The following is an 18,911-nucleotide window of genomic DNA, read 5'->3' as shown; positions in this document are numbered from 1 at the left end:
AGAGAGAAGACACCAACCCCTTCCTGACTACAACCACCTTTCAGGTAGTTGTAGAGAGCAATGAGGTCTCCCCTGAGCCTCCTCTTCTCCAGGGTAAACAATCCCAGCTCACTTGGCCTCTCCTCATAGGGCTTGTGCTCAAGGCCTCTCACCAGCCTTGTTGCCCTTCTTTGGACATGTTCAAGTGTCTCAATGTCCTTCTTAAACTGAAGGGTCCTTTCACTTTTCATGATTAGCAGGAAGGGACTCCTATCAGCTGAGTTATTCTTGACACAGCCTAAAGGAAAGCATTTGTTCCTTGAGTGCATGTGACATGCAGTGGTTAGGCTTCTGTTTTAGAAAGTCTGTTGCTCATTATAGAAAAGTTAAGTTTATTCTCCACTATGGCTGCTCTGTTCCTGAAGAAAAAAAATCCAACAACCCAAACACACCAACAAACAAACTAAAAACATCTAATGAGTTATTGTAATGCTTATGGATGAACACCAAAAAAGAAATCTCTGTCTCTTTGTGCTTGAAACAGCTGCTGGTGATTACCCTCCTCCCATGGAAATAGAAACACATCTGGTGTCTGCAGAACAGCAATGAAGCAGAAAAGAGAGGAGTCAAAGCAGCTGTCCCAGGTGGACACATCTGTATCATCCCAATGCTGCTGCTCCACCTGAGAGAAATAACTCATATAAACACTGAGCCTGGATGCTGATTAGAGAAAACCAAAAAATACAGGAGTCTTTCCTCTGTAGTGTTCCTCATTGTGGCTGAACCATCTGACTTTATCCACAGCTCTCTAAGTGGTTTTCATTGTTCCCATTCTTCTATGTTCATCATGGTCATGTTAAAAGCATGACCAAAGTTAACTGGCCTAAATTATTGTGTTTATGATCTCAGGTGGACATTCCCATGTGAAGAAGACAAATATGATATCTGCTACTTAATTGTTCCTCCAATGGCTCAAGTTATGATCTGCAGAAATATAGTAACTGAGAATTATTTTTTCCATCTGAAATGTCATCATTTCAGATTGTCCAACAGCAAAACAGATGAGATGAAGTTTACAGAACTTTAAAAAACAGAAGAAAATGTAAAAGGTATGGAGGCTGTACATCTGTGTCACATCTCTGTGGCTTTAGCTGGCGAGATTAAGGATTGAAATATTTGACAGTTTATGAAATGAAAGGTGAGATTCTCACATGTTGACTCATATTGCTGCTGAGGTTCATAAGAAAGAATAAAAAAATCCCAAACATTTTCAAATCATTGACAACATGTTTAAGTACTGTAGTTTATGGTAGGACATGTCCACATGTTTGTTTGAAATGTTTTTCCTTTTATATTTATGACTTAAAATTGAGTTTCAAGATTTCCTTCTCTGCCCTACCTCCACATTTGGTTTGGGTTTTTGTTGTTATTATTTGATTGTTTTTTTTCTCCTCAAATCAAAAGAAAGGGTAATTTTATTTTATTTTTTTTTATAGTCCAAATTTTGATTATTTTCTCTTGACACCTGAGTCTTGGATAAGGAAGACACATGCATAAAAAAGTCCACAACATTTCTTCAAAACTCTAGTTTCCATTCCAGTAGGCACTTTGCTGAGAAGCCATTTTTTGTCACACGAACAGAAGACGAGACACAATTTGTACCATATTAAAACATATTCTATTTTGAACCAAATTTATTAGTACAAAATCTATATAGGTTGGATGCTGCAAAACTGATTGAATCTGGTATTAGATGTAGAGGTATCTAGAAGTAAATTATTGCTGGGAAACAGCTCTCAGCAAAATGACAAAAGGTGACAAATGCCAGAACGGGCTTGACTTTACATTTTCATTATCTTATCTGTTTTCTTATCTTCCTTTTCACTTTTCCTTCCCTCTCAGCATATGTTGATGTGCAGTTGTGCAGAGTTCTTTTGCACTTGGGTGGTGGAAAACCTTGATTTTATTGGATTATTATTTATTATCATGCCAACTGAAGTGAGAAAATCAGAGAATAAAACTTTTCTGAAGTTGATTCCAACTGTGAGAGTGGTAAGGAGTATTAAGAAGATACAAACACAGGAAAAAGAGGAACTGTTCCTCCATGACAAAATGGTCCTTATTACAGGCAGTGCTAAACACTGCTAACACTCCTTTTTGCTTATTTGAGGTCCAAAGTGAGACTGGGTAATTATGTATGTTGCTCTGGCATATCCAAAAGAAGAGTGTTTTGCTCTCATCAGGTTTGACTATGTCTCATTTTAGTTTGTACTTCCTTGATGTTATCTTTTTGATTTTTTCATTAGTGGAAAGAAGAACAAGTGCCAGGCACCATGGGAGAGGAAGAGCTGCCTCCGTCTCTGCACATGATGAGTTGCTACAAATTTATTTTATTCTATTTTGTAAATGGCTGTTTTCTCTCCAAGTGATTTGCTCAGACTCCCTTAGCTGAATATGTGGTAACTGTTGAGGATGAATGCTTGTAAAAGAGAAGAATACAGTAGGCTGATATATTTTCTGAGGGATTTTATGACAATCACTTTTTACAAAATTTCCCAACTGATTTCCTATGTTATTGCTCCTCTGGCTCCCAGTAATGTTATTTAGACAGAGAAATATTCCAACAGCCTATCTTCCCATTTATGCTTTGCTTTCAGCACTGGCCCATAAGTAAGCCATTATAGTCCAGATAAAAAATAGAAACCAAACCTTTTCCTTCATGTTTCTTAAAAAATGCAGTCTAACTAATAATTGTCCAATGTGCACCTGCTATTGCAATTTTAAAGTTTTCTACCATGCTAAGCATACAGAGGTGGACTAATCTGATTAATAAATAGGTAAGTATAGCAAACAGGTAATTTTATATCCACTGTGCAAATCTGATTACTATAAATACCCCAGTGTGTTCAAGAAAAGAAGCATCATCAAGCCCCACAGCGATAGGAAAAAGTCCAGCAAAACCATTACTGTGATATAAGTGGGCTTTAGGTCACTGAGGTTAAAAAACACTTCTACCAAACCAACCCAAATATGGGTAACCAGCTAAGACAAGTTAGACAATATCTGCTGTCCACAACAGAACTCAAGTGTTAAGGTTCTGGGCCAAATTCTGCTTACCATTTCTCTGGAAAATAATCTCATTAGCTTCACTCATAATGCATATACAGAAGGCAAATGCATTAGTAGACAACTAATCAGAAGAGCTCCTTGGAGGAGGCAGCAGGTGGCAGATGCCTTGAGGGGCTGCTCTGATTAGCAGTGCACCCAACTTCTTCCATTCAGTGCAGGAGTCTCCCACTTCATCAGAAAAGACTGGAGCTAGGGCCATCTGCTGGTGTGAGAAAAACTCCTGAGTTTCTATAATTACAAGTTATCACTGATGAAAATAGCCTGTTCCAATACTGTGCATGTGGATGAGTTCCAGATGCTGGTTGTATACAGTGGAGCCATAGTTTGATTCTGAACCTGTGATGCTTCAATGTGAAGTTTTTGGGCTCATCAAGTTTTAGTTTCAGGTTTATCACCAGTGTTGGAAGAGCTTATCTAGTATATTATAACTATTCTTTTCTAGTCATGAATCAGAGATTATAACATGTTAATGATGGAAAAACTATCTTTAATCTGTAGATATAATCCATGGACAGGGTGCTATTGTTTTGTAACTATAATTTTTGTGACTAGTTTTGATCCATGGATGTGATCACTGGACAAGGCTTTATTGTTGTGTAAATATATGGTGTAATAACTGAATGTTAAAGGGAAGAGATTAGAGAATCCTCAATTTACCTGCAAGGATGCTGTAGAAGGTGGTATCAAATGTTTTATTGAAATCAAGATAAACACTGCTCTACCCTCATCTATCCACCTGGTTATGTTCTCATAAAAGGCTATCAGGTTGGTCAAACATGACTTCCAAATATGCCTAAGGACAGCACCAGGGATAAGTTGTTTCATTAGCTTTCTGGGGATGGAAATGAGGCTGACCTGTCTATAGTTATCTGGGTCCTCCTTCTTACCCTTTGTGAAGACTGGAGTGATATTTGTCCTCCTTCAGTCCCCAGACATTTCTCCTATCTGCCATGACTTACCAAAGACTGTGGAGAGTAGTCTGGCAATGACCTTTGCCAGCTCCCTCAGCACTTGCAGCTGCATACCATCAGGACCCATGGATTTATGGATGTCCAGATGACTTAACTGTTCTCTAACCCAGTCTTCATCAACCCAGTCCTCATCAGCCAAGGAAAAGTCCTTTGTCATGTCTTCCTCTGGCACCTCAGGGGTCTGGTGCTCCTGAGGACAGTCTCCAGCAGTAGAGATGGAGACAAAAAAGGCAGTTAGTAACTCCTCCTTCTTTGTATCCTCTGTCACCAAAGCACCCACCGCATTCAGCAGTGGGCCTTCATTGCCTCTAGTGTTTTTTCTGCAATGTATTTGAAGAAGTCATTTCTGTTGTCCTTGACCTCCCTTGAAAGGTTGAATTCCAAGGAGGCCTTGGCTTTCCTAATCACCTCCCTGTCTCCTCTGACAACAGTCTTATACTCCTCTGAGGTGGCCAGCCCTCCTTCCATGATCTGTAGAGTCGCTTCTTCCACTTCTCTGAACTTAAACATGCAACTCTCCTGGCTCCTTGGTTTCTTGATTTCCTACTTGTTGGAATGCTCTGATCTTGAGCCTGGTAGAAGTGGTCCTTGAGTATTAACCAACTATCTTGGGCCCCTATGCCTTCTAGTGCCCTGTCGCATGAGGGGCAATTCCCTAGCAATTCATTAAAAACACTGAAGTTGTCAATGCTGAAGTCAAAGATTGTGATTCTGCTTGGCATTCTGTTCCTACTGCACAAGATCCTTAAATCCACCATGTCATTAGTGCCAATAAATCTCAATATGCTTCATGGTGCCTGTATGGTTTATTAAAAGACTCCTAGGACAATTTGTTCTGGATGTTGGAATTCAACCTGTGAAATTCACTGCACGAAGGATAAAATTTCACCAATTTTTCACTCCCTACAGGATTTTGGTAAATGGAAGACTGACAAAAAGATACAGCTTCTGCAGGGTCCTACTAATCCTGCTCAATTACAGGTACTTGTTTATCTGAACAGATGTTGGCACTTATGCCTTATTGTATGACTTGGAGAATGGTAGCACAATCATAGTCAACAGAAGGTGATAACTCATTATTTTGAAGGGTGGAAATACTGTATAGGAAAGGTACACCAGAAAAAGACAGGAAATATCTCAAAGGTACAGACACAAGGAAATTGTGAAGGAGAGCAGAAAAGATTGAGTGATGACAGAGAATCAGGAGTGCTCAAATCAAAGACAAAGATAAAGGTATTGATTGTTAAATGTAGGGTTATGGTAGGCATTAAGAGGTGAAACGTCTATATAAACTGATATTGTCACAGCAATAATTTATAAATGATATGAGCAAACTAGGTTGGATGTTGAAGCATTCCCCACACCAATGTGATGCCTGAGCAGCCATCTCATAAAAATAGTTGAAGTGAGAAACCATTTTCAGAAGGAACTTGATAACAGGATTATGTGATGAGGTTACAAGATAAGACTGGCAGGATGCAATTATCTAGATCCCTTCCAGGCCTATTCCCCTGGGAGAAAAGAAGAAATCAAAAGCAGCGGCTTACAATGCACTGCAGGTGTGCATGTGGCCTAGCATATAACCTCAGTTGGCCAAGGGCTGGATAGTAATCTGACTAATCTAGAAACACCATAATGATCTATTCTCCCCATTAGCCCCTAGATAAGCACGTATCTTTTAAATGAACTGTCCAAAGATATGTATTAATATGCAGCTGATAAATGCAACTATTTTGTCCTTCACTGTAGCAATATTCCTACCTCCAAAAGTCTTATGGTTAAAAGACAGCAGCAAGTAATAAATATTAAAAGCTCAGGTAAAATGTCAATGATGCTACTAGAGGGAAGAAAACATTCAGGAAAGTTTTCAGCTCCTTTGCCTTTTTCAGATTTTTGTTTGCAGATACTTATCAGCAATTCATCAACTTGTCAATTTGCCCCACAGTTTCTGAGTGCTGTAGCTAAGGTCTGGCCTAGCACAAGCAGAAATTTCTTTCCAGTTGCTAGGTAACTCCAGCGTTGGTTCATCTGTGGTACCTGTTATCAGCTGTTCACATCTTTATATACTTCTTTATATCTTGGCTCTACTAATGTGATACAACAAGACATAGAGTCTCCAATATTTAGGAGACTTTGCATAGTTACTAGGGCTGCAATCCATCTTCTCATCAATGTGAGCTGCCCTCATCACAAACTCTTTCAGTTCACGTTAAAAGGAAGTTTCAATTCTCATCTTTGATTGGTTCCATGCATATTTTAAGACTAATGGGAACCCTTCTACATGAGATTTGATCCTCTAGTACAATGGATCACTTTGTAAGACTGGTTAAATTTGGCCTTCTAATTCCAGGGAGGGAAATAATCAAGGAAGAACAGAAATGGGCAAAAGCTCTTCCTCAGGAAGATAATAAATAACAAAGCAACATAAGTGTTTTCAAAACCTTTAGAAAAACCTTACCAAAACAAACTATTCTGCACACTTGTCCTTAGGGAGAAGATGAAAAGATGGAAAAAATATGCATAGTCATGCAGCTAACTGCATTGTTAGGAATTCCAGTGAGAAAAGTGACATAAAATTATATGCAAAACTAAGGAATAGCATAGCAACTGACTTTATTTTGTTTAATTGCAGTAGCTTCTAACAGCCTCAGTCTGTTCTAAGAGAAAAAAAAAGCCTATCTTACACATGGCAGTAAATCATCCTATTGCTGAAATTATTGCTCTGACTACAAATCTAAGGACAATTGGAGGGTACAACAAACAGATGGAGCAAAAGTTCAAGATAAAATATAGATAATTGTGGGAGACAAATTAGGAAATGATCAGCGTACCAAACAAGACACCAAAGGATGGGGTAATCTGTTTTGACATATCTTCACTCACATTATTGTTGGTAGTGCTTTTTACATAGAAGGATCTATATGTATCCAGCTGTCTGTATGTCTGTCTCTCTATACAAAACCATTTAGTATATATTTATTATGGAAAGAAGAAAACAAACTCGGAATACTTTCCAATGGTAAGAAAAACAATCCTGCAGGTGTCAAGTCACTAGTGGATGACCCTTTGTTTCTTTATTAGAGAGTAAATGTACAATATTTGATAGACTTCCTTTATAGAGTTTCTTGGTAACAAGGAAAAGACGATGAACTTCAGAAGGATTCATTAAAAGAGTTTGAAAATCAATGAATCCACTGATTTGAATATACAAATAATAGAGAAAGATTTTACAAATGTTTTCCTACTATGTGTTCTGAGTGATAATATGACACCATTCTTGAAGCGCTTCATCAATTGCTGCAGTCAATAGGCTGAATTTCCATCATAAGCAGACAGCTTGCTTTATAGAAAATGGACAAATAATAAGCTCTAGATAGATAAACACTCCGAGATGCTGTATATAGTCTGACTCTGCTGGCTGACGCTTGTAGGTCTCTCTAGCTTTTGATATTTAAATCTCCACAATTTCCCCTTTTTCACACTACTTTACTTAAAAATTTGCAATGTACTTACATTTCTCATTTAAGATACTACGTATTAGAACACCCTGGACTTGGTTTGTTGTTTTTTTTTCCAAGGTCTTGAAGCGATGCTCAAAACTCATAGCTCTGAATTCACATTTGAAAATTGATTCCACACTATATTATTTCTTTCCTGATGGGAAAAGTGGGTGTCTTGGAGAATATCTGTATGTTTGACCCTTAGACCATCCATCCACAAAATTCAGGTTTGCCTTCTGACAAGATGGTGTATGTAACATCATCTGTATTTTATTTATGATATGTCAGAGATATGCATGGAACATTAAATGTGTAATAGCACACAAGGTGTTTTATCATCCTGAGCCATGCTTTTATCATCCTGAGCCATTGAGGACTTCTTGGTCCACTAGGACTACTGGAGTTATTTTGCAGGCAATGGTTTCTTTCCCCATGCATTCTTACTTTGATTTCCACCTACCTCATATACTGAATAAGACTGGAAATAATCAATGATGAGTAAAACAACATCAAAGAGACAATAACCAGAATTAAGTTGGATGAGCAATCTGAGAAAAAGGTTCAAATTTTGGGGATGCTTAGCTTTGCATCCTTGCCATATTGGTGGTCCACTGTTCTTTAATTAATGCATATACCTGAACATTGTCATATAGTGTATGAGAGGACAGAGAAAACAATGAATACCTTTGCTTGTAAAGGGATACAATCTGGGGAGTCTTGGAGAAAGATGAAGCTTTTCAGTGTTTTGCATGAGGGCATATTACTTTTAAATAGCATGGTGGGATTGATAATTCATATTCAGACTACCTTATATAGTTGTCCAAGCTAAATGTTATACCAGAAAGGACAAGTTTCATCTTTCCTTTCCACTGCCTTACAGGACCACAATTCCCATTGCTGCTTATTTTTCTTACATTCATTTATTTTCCCATGACCAGTTTTCAGTAGAAGGGCAAATCTGTTTGAGATTAAATTATTCTATTGGGAGATAAGAGACCCCAGAGGCTGAGAAAGGACTAGGGTTTAGCTCTCCCACGCTATTGAATTTTTTAATTACCAGAAAATTATGTGGAAGATTCTTTGCTTGGTTGATCTTGAGTTGAACTAAGTGCTCTGTATGTGTATTAAGGATAATTTGTGAAGGATTATTTAGTATTTAGGTGCTCTTCAGATGCTGGTGAGTTGCATTACAGTATAAGCACCACTACAGCTCAAACTGGGAAAAGGAGTTGAGGTTTAGATGACTTTTGAAACATACAATCTAGTGCAGTTGGTAAGCACCACTAGAGACAGGTTGACAGAGAGTAGAAATGCTCTCTACAACTAATGTGCTTAAACTGCATTTAATATTATTTTGATAGCAGAACATATGGATAGAAACCCCATTGATTTGTAGCGAAGAAAACATGACTGAGGTAAGGTATTCATTCAGAGGCTGAGGCATCCAGTCCAGAAGGATGAGAAAGAATATTCTAAGTGAGAAAATGAGATGAGATGCAGTTTTGTTTTATCAGGAAAAAAAAAAAAAAAGCATTATTTGCGCCTCTACATTGCTGAGTGACATGCCTTCAGATCTGTGAAAAGGAGTAGGTTGGAGTCAGGCTAAACACAAATTTTTAGGTGTCTAATATCAGAGAATGGCTAGAAGTCAAATCTGGTGGCTTTCTTGGTAATACCTAGGAGGAAGTGATGCCTTCCCTTGTGTGAACTCACAGCAGTTTGTCATACCCAGGTTTATAGAAAAGAAGTACGTTGTGAGCTATTATGTGCAAAGCCACTGTCTCTGACTCATGAATTCCCAGAGCTACAAATCATTGGAGGCCAGGGAAATTTTGGATAGGTCTTATTGAATAAGTTTGTGGCTTCTCCTGCATCAGCTATTGGTCAGTTTGAAGATCAGTGCGTGGCCACTGTTTGACCTGGTGATCTTGTTTTCTTGTCAAATTAATAGGAATAATTTTAAATGGTATAGTTTAAACTACTCTACTGGGCTCTGCTTCCTTAAAGGGGGAAGACATGGTTCTTCAGAAGGAGATTTTCCCTATCTTAGCACTTTGTAAAAGACAGATGTGTAACTGTGGTACTGCCTATCTTGCCCTAGAGCTGTGATGGAAGTAAATAACTAATTTAAACTGGTCATTTAACTTCGAGATAGATGAATTCAGTGAAGTGATTTCAACTCTTTGTGACTAGTAACATTAGTTCACTGGTCTAATTTTTCTATTACTGGAAATAAGAGAATAGGCTAAGCAAGGCTATGTCTTCTCCCTTTAACATATGCAGGTTAAATTCTCCCAGTAATGCCCTGCTACAAATCACTTTGCTTCTCTCACTTATCTTTCACAAACACTTCACCAAATACACATTAGGCACTTCTGTGGGATTATCTGCTCAGTCTCCTGAGGAGTTGTGTTGGCTGCTTTCTTCTGTAAGAGCCTTAATGTATGTTTTATTAAAGCACACTCCTCCATTCTGGGGAGTAGGAATTTTTTCATTTATCTGTTTGTTTGTTTGTTTTTTAGTGACTAAGCAAAGTCGAAAAATAAAAGGTAGTAGCTGTTGGGCAGAGGAATCTCAACTAACCAGCATTTCAGGCTACTATTGACAGCAGAACTTTGGAAATTAAGTCAGCAAAAATTTCACTCCTTTGGGTAGAAGATTGTCTTTTTCCCTTTCACTGTGAGTCCCAGCAGGAAAGTTTTTTTTGGATATTAAAGGAGGATGAGTGGTTGGGAATGTCATATCCTTGAAAGAATCTCCATATGTGGAACTGTAAATAAAACAATGAGAGTGCAATGTCATTGCTTCATTGTATCAGTTCCCACTTGGATCGTTAAGCCATAAGACTTAAACTTTCTGCACCACAATAAAAGATGTCATCTCACATATTTTCTCTACAAGATTAATTTATCCTGCATCAAATTTCCAGCTGCATATTTCTTCAAATATATGTTAAAAGTCAATGAAGATTCCTAAACTTACATTCACTAGAGGCTGCCAGTTGGTTTTTAAATTAGATACTCAGATATCAGAGGTTTTGGTGAATCTGAAGAACACATTCATATTGGTATTTCTTTGAAAAAAGGTGCCATAGGGTCCTAGCTTCTTGTCATCCCTGTGTATACACTCTCTCCAGTTTCATAACAAACATCTTAAAGTGTGTGGGGGGGCTCAAACTGGGCCCAGCCCTGCTGTCTACCTTCCAGCATTCCTCCTAATCCCAAACTCAGGTTTTTAAACTCTTTGTCTAGAGTTCTGGGCATAATGGCTCTACTTTGCGTGCAAGCAGCACAAAGAGTTGAACATTGGTAGTGTTGGCACGGTTGCTCTTCCTCCCTCTTCCCAGGCTCAAGTTTCAGGAATTTAGTAAAGATGCACCTCTGTGTTATTGAAAAACTCTCATTGTCATGATCTTGGATCAAGTGTTGAGTTCATTATGTCTGATTCCTGAAAGCTGTCTGGAACTCCTCCACTGGAGCTATAATGCTGAGCAAGGCTGAGACTGTGTTGGCACAAAAAATCTTTAATGTCATCGAATCATCTTGTTAAAGAAAAATTCCTCTCTTGTAGTGAAGTATGAAAACATTTTGTGTCATTGGATTTCAACAGTTTATCTGATACTATGGAGTTTAAATTGGTACAAGTTCAAGCACTTCTTTTCTCTCAATAAAAGTGTGCTAAGAAAGAACCTAAACTTTCACAGGCTTTCTCTTTTTCTGCAGGCTAAATTCTAATTGGCTCATCATTTTCACCAAAACAATCCTGTTAACTTTGCTTATACAATTCTGGATCTTGCAAATACTTTGTATCACACAAAGCTTTTCCAGAAAACTCATTATAACTAGTTAACTTACTAGTGTGTGAAATGGGTGGAATGTGAATGTGTTAAATGAGCAATGAATACAGCCTAAACAGTTACATGATTTTATAGTTATTTAAATCCCCTGTACCTGGTAGTGAGGACATCTGGGATTTCTTTGGTAAACATAAGGCATTTTACAGGGTAATATCCCATGCAGCACTACAGGCTGGGGTCAGAGTGGCTGAAGAGTGGCCAGGCAGAAAGGGACCTGGAAGTACTGGTTGACAGTAGGCTGAACATGAGCCAGTGGTGTACCTAGATGGCCAAGAAGGCCAATGACATCCTGGCCTGTATCAGGAACGGTGTGGCCAGCAGGAGCAGGGAGGTCATTTTGCCCCTGTACACTACACTGGTTAGGCCACACCTTGAGTCCTGTGTCCAGTTCTGGGTCCCTCAGTTTAGGAAAGATGTTGACTTGCTGGAAGGTGTCCAGCAAAGGGCAACAAAGCTGGGGAGGGGTTTGGAGTACAAGCTCTATGAGGAGAGGCTGAAGGAGCTGGAGTTGCTTAGCTTGGAGAAGAGGAGGCACAGAGGAGACCTTATTGCTGTCTACAACTACCTAAAAGGAGGTTGTAGATAGGTGGGGGGTGGTCTCTTCTCCCAGGCAACCAGCACCAGAACAAGAGGACACAGTCTCAAGCTGAACCAGGGGAGGTTCAGACTGGAGGTTAGGAAGAAATTCTTCATAGAGAGAGTGATTGCCCATTGGAATGGGCTGCCCAGGGAGGTGGTGGGGTTGCCATCACTGGAGGTGTTTAGGAGGAGACTTGATGGGGTGCTTGGTGCCAAGGGTTAGATGGAGTTGGATGATGGGTTGGACATGATGATCTCAAAGGTCTCTTGCAGCCTGGTCTATTCTATTCTATTCTATTCTATTCTATTCTATTCTATTCTATTCTATTCTACTCTACTCTACTCTACTCTACTCTACTCTACTCTATTCTATTCTATTCTATTCTATTCTATTCTATTCTATTCTATTCTATTCTATTCTACATGAAGTCCAAGGAATACTAATCTGAAAATGTATTGGGTTTGCATGGCAAGGTTTTGTAGCTGAGGGTGTACAAATGTGGCTTCTGTGAGAAGTAGCTAGAATCTTTCCCAGAGTCAGATGAAGCCAAAGCCAGTCAGCTCCAAGATGGAACCACTAATGGCTGCAGCTAAGCCCATCAGTGCCTCTGGGATAATACATTTAAGAAAGCAGAAAAAAAAAAAGAACCATAATAAAGATTTTTATTTCTCATTATCCTACTCAGATTTGACTGGTAATAAATTAATTTCTCTATGTTGAGTCTCCTGCCTGTGACAAATGGCTGAGTGACCTCTCACTGTCTTTGTCTTGACTCACAGGGCTTTTGTTATATTATCTCTTCCAATCTCACAGAGAAGGAGACTGATAGACTGGCTTTGATGGGCATCTGGTGTCCAGTCCAGTCAGGCTCAACTCATCAGAGCAGCTAGAGAAAAAAAATAATGATTCCCAGTGAAAAGATTCTTGAGTCTGAATGTATTCAAGTACTTTGTAAGTTATCTCTTTGTTATGTCTATACTGTGTATATCTGTTCATTAATTTGATCAAATTTAGAGGGAACAAACCATATTTTAATAAGAATACACTATTCTCTAATTTTTTGGTCTCTATTAAATAGTTGCTGAGGTCAATCATTAATATAATATTGTAATGAACTAAATAAAGATTCAAACAAGACAGCCAAAGTTTATGAGAGTGTAATGAGTTAGGCTGCATGTCAAGCCTGACTTAGCTGAATGTACTCCTTTTTGCTACATTGTTATAAAATGTAACATTTTTACTATGATTTTATGTTTCCATTTAATACAACAAAAAGAAATGGGTCAGTTATGGTTGTTAGGGTGACTCACTTGTCTTGAGGTAAATGAATTTTGGCCTCATTTATTGTTCATACTAGTGTACCTTGTTTGGTCTACTTGTTTGCTTCAGGTTTTTTTCTACTTCCTGAGTTCCAGTTCTTATCAGGGAACTCATCTCACCAACAGAGATGTTTTTTTCTTTAATAATAAATAGATATTATATTTTAACCTGAAAAAAATATTGGTTTTGAATTCAGTATTGAAAGTCCTCAGCTACCAGTCAATGGAAGGTGAGAATGACTAGCTTAGAACAAAAGGAATTTGGAAGAGTCTTTGTCCTGCTATAACCATGGGTTTAGCAGCTTAAAAGTTTAAGTCCTGTGTTTCACCGTCACCTAATGAAAAACTGCCAGTGTCAAGGTCTTTATTGAAAGTTAGTTAATACAGCTTCATTCTTTCCAGTTAAGTAGAAATGCAGGTACTCAGTGGTACCTTCCTATGTATTTCTTCTGCTTCTCTTGGAACACCTTTTGTGGTTTATCACTATATATCCTGTTTTCTTGATCTTATTCTGTTCTTTGAAATTGATTCTACCATTGAATGCTATGTAACAGAACTTCTAAAGACCACAGTGTTTTCAAAACTTCTCTTTTACTCTGTGACCAGCTGGGGAAAAAAAAGAACCCTTAACATTTATTATTTTTTTTTTTGGAGATGGAAGTGGAAAGCAAACCAATGGTATGAAATAACAGTATATGGAAAAGCAACTGGGGAAAGAGATATGCAGGATGGAGCACTTACTGCATTGACATTAGCTACTATTGCATGTCTACACAAGTCTCCTGCAAGTCCTGTATCCTATCTCCCAGCTCCATGAAAATGTCTCAGAAGGATTTAAATGTCTTTGGATATCCTCGTTTAAACATGTAAATTGGATTCTGTGTGAAAACCTACTGTCTGCCTTGTACTTTTTAGCTAAGATCTTTCAATGTATAATGGGCAGAAGTAAGGAACTTCTGAGGTAATTTTCCCGTGTCACCCTCAGAGGATGCCAAAATAGGGAGGAGGAGTATCTAGAGGTGTTTGTCTTTACTGATGGTAGAGACAGCCCTACTTACAGGGTCACTTCAGCCAGCTATAGCTATCACCTGCATTGGGCATGTTCCTCTGTGCTGGTCATTCCAGGGTCCATTAGCATCACTGAGGAGAAAGAAACATTTTTAAGAAGATTGATTTTGCCTATTTTTTGCTGTCTAGTAGACATGAAAAAAAAAAACTTCCAACCTAGACTTTTAACTTTTAGAAACTGTCAGGGTTTGGTGAAATGAATGGTTTTGAGAGATAAAAACTTCCCTTTTTTTTTACACATACATCTCCCACTGGTTTAGATCAATATAGAAAAACATGCTGATACAAGTCCTTAAATTACACTGATTACAGAATATTCACATAATGAGGTTTTACTAAAACATTTACTGAACCTGAATTCTGAAAGTGCAAGTAGGATACTTGTGTTGCATAATCTGCATTCCAGCTTTGTGTACAGGGGTGAATTTCACCTTATGGATGAAATCTTGATTATACAGCTCCACACAGCTGTCAGATAAGAATTATATAATTAATGGTGAGCATTCAAATCCTAACTTGTAGCCATGGATGCACACCCACCATGCAATAATGGGAGTGAATTTTCTCATAGCATGCACGTATGGGCTAATGTGAAGCACGCTGTGAATTTGTCTCTTCCTATTGGCTATAAGAAAAGGAAGGTGGAAAAAAAGGTGACGCCTTTATTGCAATTTTTTTGCTATCACTCGTCTTCATCTGCCTTCTTAATTAGTCCTGCTGTGTGGCTGAGACTCCACATAGGCTGTCACGCCCCAGTGAAGACCTATATATTATAATATAGTAATTATATTATTTAGCCTCACGCTTTCCTGCATGAATGACTGGTTTCCCTTGCATGCTGCAAGCATTTGTATTTGTCAAATATGTATCTGCTGTTTTTAATGACTGAATCTTCTTTCAGTAGGGTTGGTCCAGTCTGATTCACAGCCTGCCTGGGTGAGCTGTTACTCAACTGAAATAATTTTTTTAACAATTTTTGTTTATACCACATAGTTTCAGGGTTCTAGTTCCTAGTGGGGGAGGGGAAACTATTAAAAAATGGAATTGAATTTTTCAGGCTGCAGTTGTATTTCTAAAGTTCAGCTATTCCTTTCAGGGTTATTAGGTGTGCTTCTCTGGACAGATTCTCTGAACTCCATCACTCCCAATATATGTAAAAATGAAGGATATACCTAAATATTACTATTTCTGATTTTCACCTACTGCATTTTAGGAACTGAAATTAGTAATTCATATGTCCATTTTTGTCATTTAGGGAAGAGATTTTCTTTTTCATCTCGCATAGTCTCATACTCATAGTTAACATATTATTGTCCACCCACTGAGCAAACCTCTTGAACTTTGGAATTCGTCTTCTAGTAGTAGAAGAGCATCTTCATGACTGAGTAGACTTTGAACAGCCACTAAAAAATTACGCACATCAAGAATTCATAAAGCTGTTCAAAAAAGTTTATCAGAAAGTCACCATTACATTTTAATCAAGACTGGTTAAATAAAGTTTTCAACTTGAGCAATATTCTTACAGGATTGGTGAAGTCTTTTTCTGGTTTTAGAAAGTTAGGTTTAGTCTGTGTGACTGTCATTCATATATTTTAGCATAAGCGTTGTGTTTTCATTTTAAATTACTTTTCCCCCCACTAGGAGAAACTAGGGCATCACACACCCGCTTCCTAAAACCCAAGGAGAAGGGGGAAAGTGAGCTTCAGTACACATACAGTGCAACCAAACACTGAGAGTATCTGCTTCAAAGTATTACAGGTTTCTCTTCTTTTTCATTTCTTTTTAAACTATTCATTAATTTTCTGACTCTTCAAATTTCTTGGGATTATGTGTGAAGCTCTGTTTTATTGCATCTGTAACACTATTCTACAAAAGGGTGAAGGTTGTCAATTCAATGTTAAATATCATCTCGGGCTACAAATATTCTTCCCTCATTCTGCTCTGCAATTTTTGCCCTTTTTTTTTTTTTTTTTCTCTTGTGTTTTGTGGGGATTTTTTTAACTATTCAGGTTGCTCCATTCTTTTATTTGCTTGAATGCTCAATGTGCAATCCATCTACTGTGATCTACCAGAAATGAGATACTAATGTGACATATAAGAGAAGATTTAATCATATCAGCAAGACGTGCGCAACTCTGAACTGCTATATCATGTGTTCTTGTCATGTCATTTTACAGACCTTATCTTCTGTCCATCTTTAGATATAAGAATTTATTGAATCATCTCTGAAATGAAAAAAGTAAATTTGAATGCTATAAAAATAACAGCATCTTTTTGTAGAAGCATAATTCAGTATCAATTTTTCAGTGAATTTAGTTTACATGACATTATAAAGGTAAAAGTTTGACTTCTATACTTTGGTTTAATTAGGTTCCTTAGCTTGAATATCCTTGAAAAATAAAGCTATTTCATTGTTGTATTAGGACGTATTATTTCATTCTGTTGCAAATTAGTCTCCTATGAATGTTCCAGTTTGTGCAGCATTTCAAAACTTTTGCTTTGATTATGGATAAAAAGGACATTTTTACAATCTTTGAAACATACAGTGAGACTATAAAAGTACTTTTTCATCCCTCTCTTTTTTTTTTCTGTGTTGCAATTAAAGGGTTACCATCTGTTCAGTGGGTTCCAAGTAGTCCAGAATAGCTAGTAAGTATCAGACATTTGTATACTGGGTGTCTGTAAGCGAGTGAGGTGAAATTCATCTTGACTCTGTAGGAAGCAGAAAACATCAAGTCTCCTTTCACCTCACATACAGGTGAGGGAAGCCTGTGGTGTGACATAGCAGAATGTCATAACTGAATTTGGCTTCTGTTCTCTATTAGTACTCTTAGATTTGATTGAGGGATCCACCCAGGTTTCCTAGCCACGAACAATCATTAGCAATATAAGGAAGTTTCCATAGAAGAAACAAGTTAAATTCATAGACCTTCACTACTACAAGTGTCTACCTTGGAAAAGTATCTGCCTCCTGAAATTGAATTCTGGTAGAACCAGGCCAGCAAATGAGAGGGAGAAAGTGATGTGGAAAGTTACAGAGGAGTGATAGGCATAGCAAGGAGTTCTCTGAAAAGTTACTGAAGGACCTCTGTTTGGTTTTGTGACCTGGTGCTAAATCACATAGTCTTAACCTGTTACTGTGGGTTTGCCCAAACTGTACTGACAGACATTAACGGGGTCCAGCACCTGGGAGCTATGTGGAGTTATCAACCTTTCACATCAGGTCACTGTTTTCTCCACCAAGTATCCACACAGTGTATTTTTTGACCAGCTCCCTTATTTAGCACACAATGGAGACAGCAAAAGTCTTCTCTGTTCCTCTACTGTCTCAAACTGTGCAGCATCCTCCAGGCACCTGCTTTTAAAGATAAAAAAACCACTTGACAGGAACCTTCTTTTGTTTCTTTACAATTTTAATGTGCCTTTCCCCCCGCCCTCCAAAGAAAGGAATGAACTGATTTTATATGGATCATTAGGATGAAAAAGAGAGAGTTTGTGTGCAAATATGGTATGTAGAAGACTGAATATGAAAATGAGCATGTCTGCAACAATGTATGGTGACATCTGATGGATATCTCTGCAAATTAACTCTGAATGGTACACAGTTCCATGTTATGGGCTAATGACAAACACACTTTTCTTAAGGAAAACATTTTATTCATAGAACTCCCATTTTCTATGTGTATCTATCAGCTGAGTATGCAGTGAAGGTTGCAGTTTAAATCCCTTATTTCTTTTGCAGTTTGGTGGACCTTAAAGACTCAAGGACAGAGGACAGAGTTCTGTACTTTTTACTGCAATGGTATATAACCTATCTTAACACGAATAATTTCACTTCCTCTATGTAAGATGACATGCAGCCTTCACTAGCACAAAAAGGTGTCTGATCCTACAAACTGTGAACCTTTCCTTGGATGAGTTTAAGGCTTGCAATTCCCCTTTAGCTGCAGTGCCTAGCGCCTCTCATAGTCAATTGGTAAAACTGTTGAGGAACAATGGACTTTGCTTTCCTAAAAGGAAAGACAGCATTATTTATCCAATTTCTAATAATATAACGGAATGTGAATATCCATTCCAACTTCTGGGAAAATTTAGGTAGGCAGAATGCAGTATCTCAAATTGGAATTTGGCCAAGACACTGGAGATGTACTCTTGTTACAAGGCAATGACACATTCAATCCTGCCTGAAGACAACGACCCTTTGTAATAGCTACTTCCTAATATTTTTTTCTAAGACTGCTTTTTGACCAGACTCCTCACAGGTGACCCAATTAAAAGTAATGATCAAAACAAAAAAGGCTAACCAAACAAAAATATTTATAATTTCACAGCTTAGTCATAAGAATATATATTACATAGTGCTCAGATAGAGTTGTGTTCCCTACCCTATAGTAAGACAGCAATGATCCAGTAGTTTGAGGTTTGGAATTTCCAGGCTGTGGGAAGTAATGATATTTTCAGTGTGCTTTCTTTTCCGAAATAAAGTATGACAACATATAGAAGCTTCTA

The sequence above is a fragment of the Dryobates pubescens genome, chromosome 3 (assembly GCF_014839835.1).
Source record: "Dryobates pubescens isolate bDryPub1 chromosome 3, bDryPub1.pri, whole genome shotgun sequence".
Lineage (NCBI taxonomy): Eukaryota > Metazoa > Chordata > Aves > Piciformes > Picidae > Dryobates > Dryobates pubescens.
This window is presented reverse-complemented; position numbering follows the sequence as displayed.